An 11,097-nucleotide genomic window follows, 5' to 3' on the forward strand; every position below is an offset into this window, starting at 1 on the left:
AAACAGGAACAACTGAGATATAGATCACTAAAGGGAAATCCCAGAGTTTTGCATTGAATGATTATATTCCTATTTGGAAAAAAACCTGATAAGTGTAAATCATTCCTCAGTGATGGAAATGAAGGTCCTTCGGGTGGAGGAAGATGACAATTTGTGAAATCTTGCCATTGAGAGGATAAGTCACAGAAGTATCAAAATCCACCTAGACAGTAGAATTACTTAAAAGGTGTTGTAGGCCAGATATTAAAGCAAAAGTAGAAGGAAAAGGAAGAGTTGAGTAAATGAAAGCATTGTGTAACTGGATAGAGTGAATTGCAACGGATTAAGAAAGTACTGCTCCTTTCTTCAGGCCTGTAACATAGCAGCAATAGAAGGCAAATTCTATTGTTGAAATAATAGACCAGGAAATACTGCCAACTGCTTATCCTCGCTCACCAGTTTTTGAATTGATTTTGAATTTTGTCGTGTCTCAACTACATCAGAGAAGTAATATGTGAATGCTAGTGGAAACGCAAAGGGTGACCCAATTGTATTGACTCACTCATTCAAAAAAAGTCTATTGACTATCCATATGTGCTAGGCATTGCATTTTCACCACCCACTACAAGCAATTATTGTACCAGATAAGCAGTGAGCTCAGCTCAAAAATTTACAGCAGAAAGATGGAAAGAAGTCAAGTTTGGGAAAGTGATCATGATATCACTAGCAAGTACAGTTTGTTTTCTGTTTAAGAGTGTATTTCTTGGCTATGGAGACCAGAGGTGGGAATTAGAATCAGGTTTTGCTTTGCTCACAGGGAGTGCAATTTCATGTGTGCCATTTCTTAATGTTAATCCTCAATTTCTTATATACAAAAAGGCAGTTTTAAAACTCTTTCATCTCTTTTAATCTAAGATACTAAATTTAGTTCCCCTGGTTTCAAGAGTGACATAACCTAATATATGAGATATTGATTTATGGCTAGAAGTCACTTTACATTTGGTTTCTTAGCCTTTCTGGTTCTCAATCTTATCATTTATAAAATGGAGATAAAAATTGCAATCATATCCACCTCACAGAAATATGGTAAAGATAAGATGGGATAATAGATCAGAATGTGTAAGTTACAAGAAACTTTATCATCACTGACACATCACTCACATCATAAATACAATGTATTTAAGGTAGCTACAATGTATTTAGGGTAGATTTGTGTGTTTCACTATAGCTGCTTAACTTCTCTATGTTACCTTAGGCCAAGGTGCATGTCATTGACCTGTTAGTGAGGGTCTTATCTTAAAAACAACATTCAAAAGAAAGGAAAACTATGTTGTTAGCCAGTTGCTCCAATAAATAATTTGTAATATAAAAATAGGAAGATCTTGAGTTATTATGAATTTCCATTAAACACAATGCTCATATCCACATAATGACAATAAAAATAATAAAGTGTGGGTTATTTCATTTGACTAGTTAAATTGGGTTGCACTTCCTAAGTCACTTAAAAATGTGTTTTTTTTTAAAAAATATTTATTTTATTTATTTTAAAAGCAGAGTCACAGAAAGAGGAGGGAAGATAGGGAAACAGAGATCCATCTGCTGGTTGACCCTTGAAAGAGCCATGGCTGGAGCTGGGCCAGGCCAAAGCCAGGAGCCTGGAACTCCATCCAGGTCTCCAACATGGGTAGGAGGGGCTCAAGTACTTGGGCCATCCTCCACTACTTTCCCAAGCACATTAGCAGGGAGCTGCATTGGAAGCTTAGTAACAAGGACTTGAACCAGAACTCTGATATTGGATGCTGGCATTACAAGTAGTGGCTTAACCTGCTGCTGTACAATGCAAACCCAATAAAGCACTAAATGCTTTCTGAAATCATTCTGTTTCTGAGTTGAGCTTCTCATATGTTTGTGTGTGTGTGTGAATGCAGGTGTATGTACATATTTAATAAGGTTTTGAATGTAAAAACTTATTTTTGGTAGTATGTACATACCATCTTACTTTATAAAGAAGGTTGTGGTTAAATTAAATGAAATGTTGGCTATGATAATACTTTGTACCCATTAGGCCCTCCAAATGTTTGCCATCAGTAACTGTTAAGTAGAAGATTGAAACTACATGCTTTAATTTCACAAAAAATTATATTCGAAGCCTTTATATTCAAAGTATATGTGTGTATATAATTTATCCTTTGAAGTTTACATGAACAGATTTTTGGATAAAAAAGTGGTATATATTCACAATGGAAAACTAGTTAACTACAAAAAGAACAAGCCACAATAGAAAAATGGGGTTAGATCGGACTGAGAAGCTTCTACACAGAAAAGAAAACAAGTAACAAAGTGAATAGGTGACTGAAACAATGGGAGAAAATATTTGCAAACTATGCATCTGATAAAAGATTAATATCCAGAATATATAAGGGGCCCAAGAAACTCAGCAACAACAACAAAATCCAGTTACAAAATGGACAAGGTGCATAAATACACTGTTTCAAGGGAAGAAATACAAAAGGGTAACAGACACATGAAAAACTCCAGATCACTAGCCAGTAGGAATATGCAAATAAAAACCACAATGAGGTATCACCTCACTCCAAATAGAATGGCTCTTACCCAAAAATCAACAAATAACAAATGCTGGTGAGATTAGAGGAAAGGTTTCCCATATATACTGCTTGTAGGAATGCAAATTGATTTAACCAATATGGAAAACAGTATGGAGAAGATGAAAAGTAGATCTACTATATGACTCAGAAACCCCACTCCAGGGACTGTATCTGAGCAAGTAAAACCAGCCTATCAAAGACGTACCTACCTGCATTCCCATGTCCATAGCAGCTTAATTCACAAGAGCAAAATTATGGATGTTGATTGGATAAAGAAAAAAAAATATATATATATATGCATACACACACTTATATAAAGAAATCTTATTCACTCATGAAAAATGAAATCTTGACATTTCACAACAAAATGAATGGAACTGGAGATCATTATGTTAAGTGAAATAAGCCAAAAACAAATGACAAATATCACAATTTTTCTCTTATATGGGGAAGTTAATATATCAAGAGTTTAAAATTGTGTGGCTGTCATATCATTTGGCATATACTTATAAATATTGCTCCACTGAATCATCTCGGGTGCCTGACAGTACACTTTCCCCCCAAGTTATGATCATTGTCATGATTCCTCACTTTGTGATATTAACATTTCTGTTTTCAAGAAAATGTGCTATATATAAGGATGTGTATAATGTACACATATGAACGGAATGTGGCAAAATGTTAAAAAGTATTAAATTGTAAAGCTAGAAAATAATAAACATTAAAACAGAAGGTCAAAAATATTCTCATTTGTGACAATATGATGAAACTGGGGGGCATTCTGTTAGGTTAAATATCCAGGCACACAAAGAGAAATACCACAGACTTTCAATTGTATGTGGAATCTAAAACTGTTGACCTCACGGATGTAGAGAATAAAATGATAGTCCCTTAGAAGTGGGGGAGGGAGAGTATGGAGAGAGGTTTCCAGTGATTTTTAATTTCAGTTAGACAGAAGGAATAAGTTAATGAGCTCTATTGTACATGACATGACTTTAATTAATGATATATTGTATTTCTGAAAAATATGAGAATTGAAAAAATACGAGAATATGAAAAGCAGAGTAGATATCAATTATTCTCACCACAAAAAATGATGACTATGTGAGGTAAGGAATATTCTAATGAGGTAGATGTTACATTAGCTAGAATATACAATGTGTATATTCCAAAACATTACGGTGTTATCTGTCAGTTAAAACTTTACTTTCATTGAATTAAAAAGTACTTTCTTCCCTTATTGTAATAATAAGCTGTTGGTATTCTATTGCACAATAGGGTAATAGTAGTTAACAATAACATACTATACTTTTCTAAATAGCTAGAAAAAAGACTTCTGAATGTACACACTACAAAGAAACCTTGAATATATGAAATGATGGATGCTGATTATCCTAATATGATCATTAAAATGTATGCGTGTATCGAAGTATTATATTGTATCCCATAAATATGTACAATTACTACTTGTCAATAAATAAAATAAAAAAGGCACACACACAAATAAATTAAATTAAAAAGCCTCAAGGGATTAATGCTGTGGTGCAGTGGGTTAAGCCGCCACTGGAAACAGCATCACACATCAAAGTGTTGGCTTTTCTGCTTCCAATCCAGCTCCCTGTTAATGCTCCTGGGAAGGAGAGGATAATTAATGGCTCAAGTACTTGACTTCCTGCCACTCATGGGGGAGACCAGGAATGGGTTCCTGGGCCACCCCTGGCTGTTGCGGGCCATTCGGGGGTGAACTACATATGGGCATTTTCTCTCTCTCTCTGTCACTCTGCTTTCAAATAAATAAATCTTTATTTTAAAAGAGCCCTATTCACAAGTCCAAATCAATTACTGAATTTTAAAATCTAAAGCTATCAGAAACAAAGCTTCTTTCACGAAAAAATACTTATCCAATGATATTTTGAACATTAAAATTGATAAGATTATTTTGAATATATAAAAGCACAGAGAAGCAAAGTAATATTGTGCATAGGAATGGACAAGATCTTAGAGTAGGAATAATAAACTGGCAAAGAGGCAAACATTAAAATTCTAGTTATTGGTTCAAGCATTGTGGTGCTATGAGCTAAGCCACTTCTTGGGACACACAAATGCCATATCAGAATGCCTGGGGTCAAGTCCTGCCTCTGCTTTTTCTTTTTTTAAAATTATTTATTTATTTATTTGAAAGAGTTATACAGAGAGAGGAGAGGCAGAGAGCAAAAGGTCTTCCATCCACTTGTTCACTCCCCAAATGGCTGCAATGGCAGGAGCTGCGCTGATCCGAAGCCAGGAGCTAGGAGCTTCCTTCTGGGTCTCCCATGCAGGTTCAGGGACCCAAGGACTTGGGGCATTTTTCACTGCTTTCCCAGGCCACAGCAGAGAGCTGAATCAGAAGTGGAACAGCCGGGACTCGAACCAGCGCCCATTGCATATGCTGGCACTGCAGGCGGCAGCTTTACCCATAGCACTGGGCCCCTCCTCTGCTTCTGATCCTGTTTCTGGCTAATGCACCTGGGACTGCCGTTCATGTGGGAGACTAGCATAGAGTTCATGGCTTCTGGCCCCAGCTGTTGGAGGCACTTGGGATGTGAACCAGCAGACGAAATGAAGGTATGTGTGTGTGTGCACGTGTGCACGTGTGCACATGCACATATCTTTTTTTCCTCTCATTGCCACTCTGTTTCAAAAAAAGTAAACTTCTAAAAAATTCCAGCTATTTATATTACCTATTAAAAGTTTTACCATAATAAAGGTAACTAATTTGGATGTCTTGAAAAGCAACCAAGTTAACTGTTACTCTGGACCTACTACTCACAATACAGGGACAAAGCACTGCTCTAGTGATACAGGTGAGTGGATGTATCTTGTAAAATATATAATATAGAGAAGGAAGGGAACCTTCACAACAAGTCGGCCATACACTATGAATTTGGAGTGAAAATATATTTACATTTTATTTGAAAAACAGAGAAACAGAATGCTCCCACCTGCTGGTCCAGTCCCCAAATCTCTAAAATAGCTGGGGTCAGGTCAGGTAAAAGCCAACAGATGGGAACTTAGTATGGGTCTTCCACGTGAGAGTCAGGGACTGAGCTACTCAAACCAGCACTGCCACCTTCCAGGGTCTGCATCAGCAGGAAGCTGGAATCAGAAGAGCTGGGAGTTGAATCCAGCCAATGCATATGAGATGTGCTGCATTGCAACAGGTGTATTAACAACTAGGCAAAACACCCATCCAGAAATTTCTATTTAAATACTGAGAAAATATGTGTTATCCAGGAACCAGAAGCTCTGGAGGTAAATGCAGCTAAAGAAACTCTAAAAATACAACAGAAATTCTAAAAAATACAAATGTAGAAATAAGAACTAAGAGGAAATAGAGGGGAATATATGAAAGGCAACTGTTGTGGTTGGATTCAAGATCTCTGATAGTTCACATTTTAGAACTGTCTCTGCCAGTCATGCCTGCCCTGTGCCTGCCTCCTGCAGGCAGGAGCAAAGGGTGGGGAGATCAGGAAGCAGAGAATATGACTTCTACTACAGCAATGGAGGTGTCCTTATAAGACAAGTCAAGGACAATAAGAATATAGGTACTCTTTTGTATAATTGGGTCCAAAATAATTGAACAGCTCAGGTACATTGTGAGGGTTGCTGATAACAATAACAACTTGTATAGTGTGATGTCTAGTGTTTTAAATTCATACTGAGATGCAAACAAAATTAAAGAAGGAGAAAAATCGAACAGTATCCAGAGTACAAGACCACGTGGGTATATGCATTCCATTTACATATTCAGGGTTGTAAATGGTCTGTGCAGAAACACATAGTCTCTGTACTTTAAAACTCTACCAAAAAAGAATCATGAAGATTTCCAAGTTGCAGTAGAATAAAAAATAATGAAGCTAAACATATTCTTTGAAGGTGTAACAGGAACAGTGTAAGGAGACGAAAGGGCATCGTTGTGGAATATTCTCTACCATCCAAGGAAAATCCCACAGGCACAGGCTGTGTGCACCACCCACACAGGCTAAGGATGTCAACCCATCTCCTGACTCGATAAAATTCAGCTTTCTCATTGGGCACATGGAATAAAGAAATACTTAAACCTTGTAGAGGTCCATTCTCTACGCTTTCCCCACACCACCCCTTCCAGCCAATGGGAGGCCTCTGAAACAATTTGACAGTGGGCAGTAGGATATAAAGTGAATCATTTGTGAAGAACATAGCAGTTGAATCCGATTTCCTGGACTACTTTTCCTCTATTACCAAGGTCAGTTATGACATGCTCAGTTGTCCTGAGTTAGGTTGGGGAGAATAATATCTGAATTTTGGATTTAGGCAGCTACCTGTGACACTGGAAAAAATTTTTCCCACCAAAACAGCAAAAAGGAGACAAGTTTCTAGATTATTACACTTATAATGGAAAATCATCGCAAAATGACAAGAAATTAGCCATAGTCATCCTATGAAATCCATCACAGAGCCATGAGGAAAGTAGAGATTTCTCTAAGAATGAAATAACATCATTTTAGAGATTGTGCTATTCAATTCAAAACCAATTTGACTAGACAGAGAACGGATTTCATTCTTTGTAAGTATCAAGTCACCAATGCATAAGAAACTTCAAATGATGCTGCAGGTGACCACCCATATAACCTAGGAATCACCATTGTGGAGTACGATAACCCACTGACTGCAAATACTTGCAACTCTGCTTGAGGGCTTCTCTGGACCACAAAACCCACTCAAAGGCACACAAAGTACTTTGGATCTAGCTATCACCCCTACCTCCTTGCCCAATGCAGCCATCTACCAAAGGCTGATAGAAATCGATAGACAGATGTCCCCATATTCTTAGTCCTCAGGTGAAGCATGTTCTACACTGCTAGAACACATTTCATACTTCCCTTTGCAGTAAACTAGTATGGACTCCATCTTAACTGGTGTCCTTAACTTTACTTACTCACTCCCCTTCTTTTCTTCTTGTATTCCCTGGAATCTCTTCTCTAAAGGGCATACTGATATTGACTTGGAATGCCTATGAGATGACAGAAGAAAAAGTCAATTAATGTAGCCTTCTGGAAATGATGCAAAATATCAGAGTACTTACTGGAGACTCAAGAATGGACTAAGTAGGCTAGAAATCACACATTTGTCTAAGCTTTTAGAAATCAGATTCCAAATAGAGTGCCACTGAAAATTGGTGTTTAAGGTAGGAGAAGAGTAAATAATTTCCAGATACCTTTACAAACAGCTACCTGTCCACGTCAAGGCCAGTTATATTCCAGACAAATTGAATTTGAACAATCAAGTTATACTGACTCTTTTGACGTATTTAGGAAGCAAGATGTGACCCTGGAGGAAAAAGCGAGTTTTGCCCTAGTTTCAAAAGTAATACTAGAGAATATTTTAAATTCTACAGTGATGAGCTTGAAATCAAATCAGAATTTTTTTAAAAAATAGATGCTTTGTGGCCACTTTTTAAAGAATTGGTAATAACTAATAAATAATATAAAAATCAAGCTAATTCCCATTATCAACATATTCACTTAGAGATGGGGTAAATTTTTCTATAACCTGATTACAAGACAAATATGTTTCTTGTGCTCTTCTGGTAGACAAGATGGATATACTGAATGGACCCTCACTGAAAGATTAACAAGTTGACGTGTAGTGTCATAACCAGTTGACATATGCTTATGAACCTTGGCCCTACAGGTATTTGGACAAGTTAATTGTTTTTAGGAGGCTGTTCTGTGCACTGTGAGTTGTTTAACAGTATCCTGCTAAATGATAGATACCAGCAACTCTCTCAAACACAATAACCCAAATAGTATACAGATATTATCAAGTATCTCCTGGAAAGCAAAAGTGCCCATAGTTGAAAGGCTTTGCTTACAGGGAATTCTCTTGAAACAACTCTCTGATACATTCCCTAGTAACATATTTCACTTACCTAAATGTATGAAAAATTTGCTAATGATGAGAATTAGGACATCTTGTGAAAAGAACTAAGATACACATTTATCTCAACTGGCTGGTATTCAAGTTCAAAACAATAAAATGTCTTATACAAAAAATTCTGTATTTAAGTTCAATTAATAAATAGTACTTTTCAAATTAATTTCAACTAATAAGTGCTCTTGAAAAAATCTTATAACTTTAATATTATAAATTCAATAAAATTCAGGCAAGTATAAACAAATTCATTCTGAGAGAGGGAAAATTTCAGGTCAAGGAAAGAGAAAACCTTATTGTAATTCGGCTAATCATCAAGTATTGTAGTCATTCTATATCACATTTTGAAAAGAATAGAGGCTCAAGATAAGATTATGAGGATGATGACAAGTTTGTAGTCCATAAAAGTTGAGTGATGGCAATGGGGAACCAAAATATTATGATTAGAGAAAAATAAAACCCAAGCTGAGTTGGGGGAAAGGTGATGGAAAGGCTGACACGTGGAAGAAACTAATTTTAAACCAAGTGAATTAGAACAAATGAGTGGAAGTTAGAGTGCTAGGCATAAGGAGCCACAATTATCCCTACAAATGAAATACATTGCCTTGCAAAACCGCTACCCTATCCTTCTTTGAGCCGTGGGTGGACATAAGATGTTGCTCGTGTTGCCTGGGACACTGTTAAAGTGACATCTGCATCAGAAGAAATATTAACTCAAACTTTTATTTATTTATTTGAAAGGCAGTGTGACAGAGGGAGACCTTGCATTCACTGGTTCACTTCCCAAATGCCCCAATAGACAGGATGAAGCCAGGAGCCGGGAGCCAGGAACTCCATCCAGATCTCTCAAGTGGGTGGCAAGAAATCAAATATGCTGTCTCCCAGTTAACTTAGCAGGTAGCTAGATCAGAAGCAGAGAGGCTAGGACTCAAACTGCCACTCTGATATGGGATGAAGGCATCCCAAGTGGTGGCTTAACCTACTGCAGTACAAAGCCTTCCCTATTTTGAAGTGTTATAAATGCTTTGTTTTTATAGACTGTCTCTTTATCTTGCTTGGGGAGCTGAATAAATTTAGTATGATTAAGTGATTGCCTAAGGTCCCAACAGCACTGATAATTTTCAAACCTAGGACTTTCATCCATCTTGGTCTAAATTTTGTGTTTGTGATACATCATTACTGAGATTATTTAACTAGAAAATCACATTGTGCTCAACAGTAAACATTTGATCACAGACCAGAAGCAATTGATAATTTTTTAACCTATTGATATTTTCACTGAAGCATTGATACTGTGGCTCAATCACCCTTTTTTTTTTTTTAAGGAGTTATTCTGTACTTACTGCAAGGTTGTCCTGTGGCACCTTATAAAACATTACCATTTTTTTCATAGAGATGGATTTCAGGTGAGGGACATATGAAGTTACTTGAATTCCCATGTTCCTCAGTGGAGTTGCTTTCTTGTTTGGAGTCACAGCATTCAATGACAAGCAAGAGTACCACAACACAAGGAGCACAAGATGCACTTGGTATAGTTGACCTAAAACCACTCAGCCTCCTTGATATAGGGATATTAACAAGAAGTGATTTAAGATGCATTATTTGTGTAACTCTTTTGAAGAGTAGTTTTCTTCTTCTTATTGAAAGGTAACCGGATGCTTAAGAGTGAGGTTTTGCCATAGTCTATCCATCGCTCCCAATATTGATGTCTTCCACAAGCTTAAAGATAGATGCTTGTGTTGGCTAGGACCTTGCTGCATATTAAAAGTGTAAAACCCATCTTCAAGGTGCTAAATCAAATGTTCCAGCCATTGGAGAAATTTGCCTTGAAATGAATATTAAGTCACTCACAAGAGTGGAGATATGTGAGACCAACAGAGTAGACATAAACTAGTGCACAATAAATATTTGAAGACTTAACTTGTAAAAATAGAGGTTGATTTTCAAAATATTTATATAGCTAGGAGGTATCCAGCTATAGGGAAGGATACTTTTTATGTACATTGTAATGGCACAATGACATTTTCTTGGTGTTTTCTTACTATTCACCCAATGATTTATCTTCAGTACTATTTCTATAAACAACTTTTGTTTGTATTAAATGTATGTTTTAGTGGTTCTCAAACTTTTGGGAAATTTTGAAGTCCTATGAAAATTTAATGAATCTTATGAAACAATATTCTCAAGAGAATGCTTATCCATGAGTTACTTGCCAAGTTATTATAGATGTTTCTCATACACAAAATAAGTAACATATTCTAACCTGATGCCTAATTACTGTACCCTGGGAATCTATGCTTCCCATAGTTCATGAATTCCAAGAATCTCAGTCCATTTACTAAAATTTTATACAGTCTTGAAATGCCATACATTTTAAGGTAAGCTAAATAACAGCCTTTAATTTAAAGAAATCTAGATACTTTGTTCTGCTCTGCCTAAAAATCATGACTTAATATTAAGAAAGAAACAACACATATATCTAAAGCAACACAGGTACATAAAAGATTAAGTATTGACATTCAAGCCTTTAACTGTTGAGGAATAAAAAAAGACTAAACTA

The sequence above is a fragment of the Lepus europaeus genome, chromosome 13, assembly GCF_033115175.1.
Source record: "Lepus europaeus isolate LE1 chromosome 13, mLepTim1.pri, whole genome shotgun sequence".
NCBI classification, from domain to species: domain Eukaryota; kingdom Metazoa; phylum Chordata; class Mammalia; order Lagomorpha; family Leporidae; genus Lepus; species Lepus europaeus.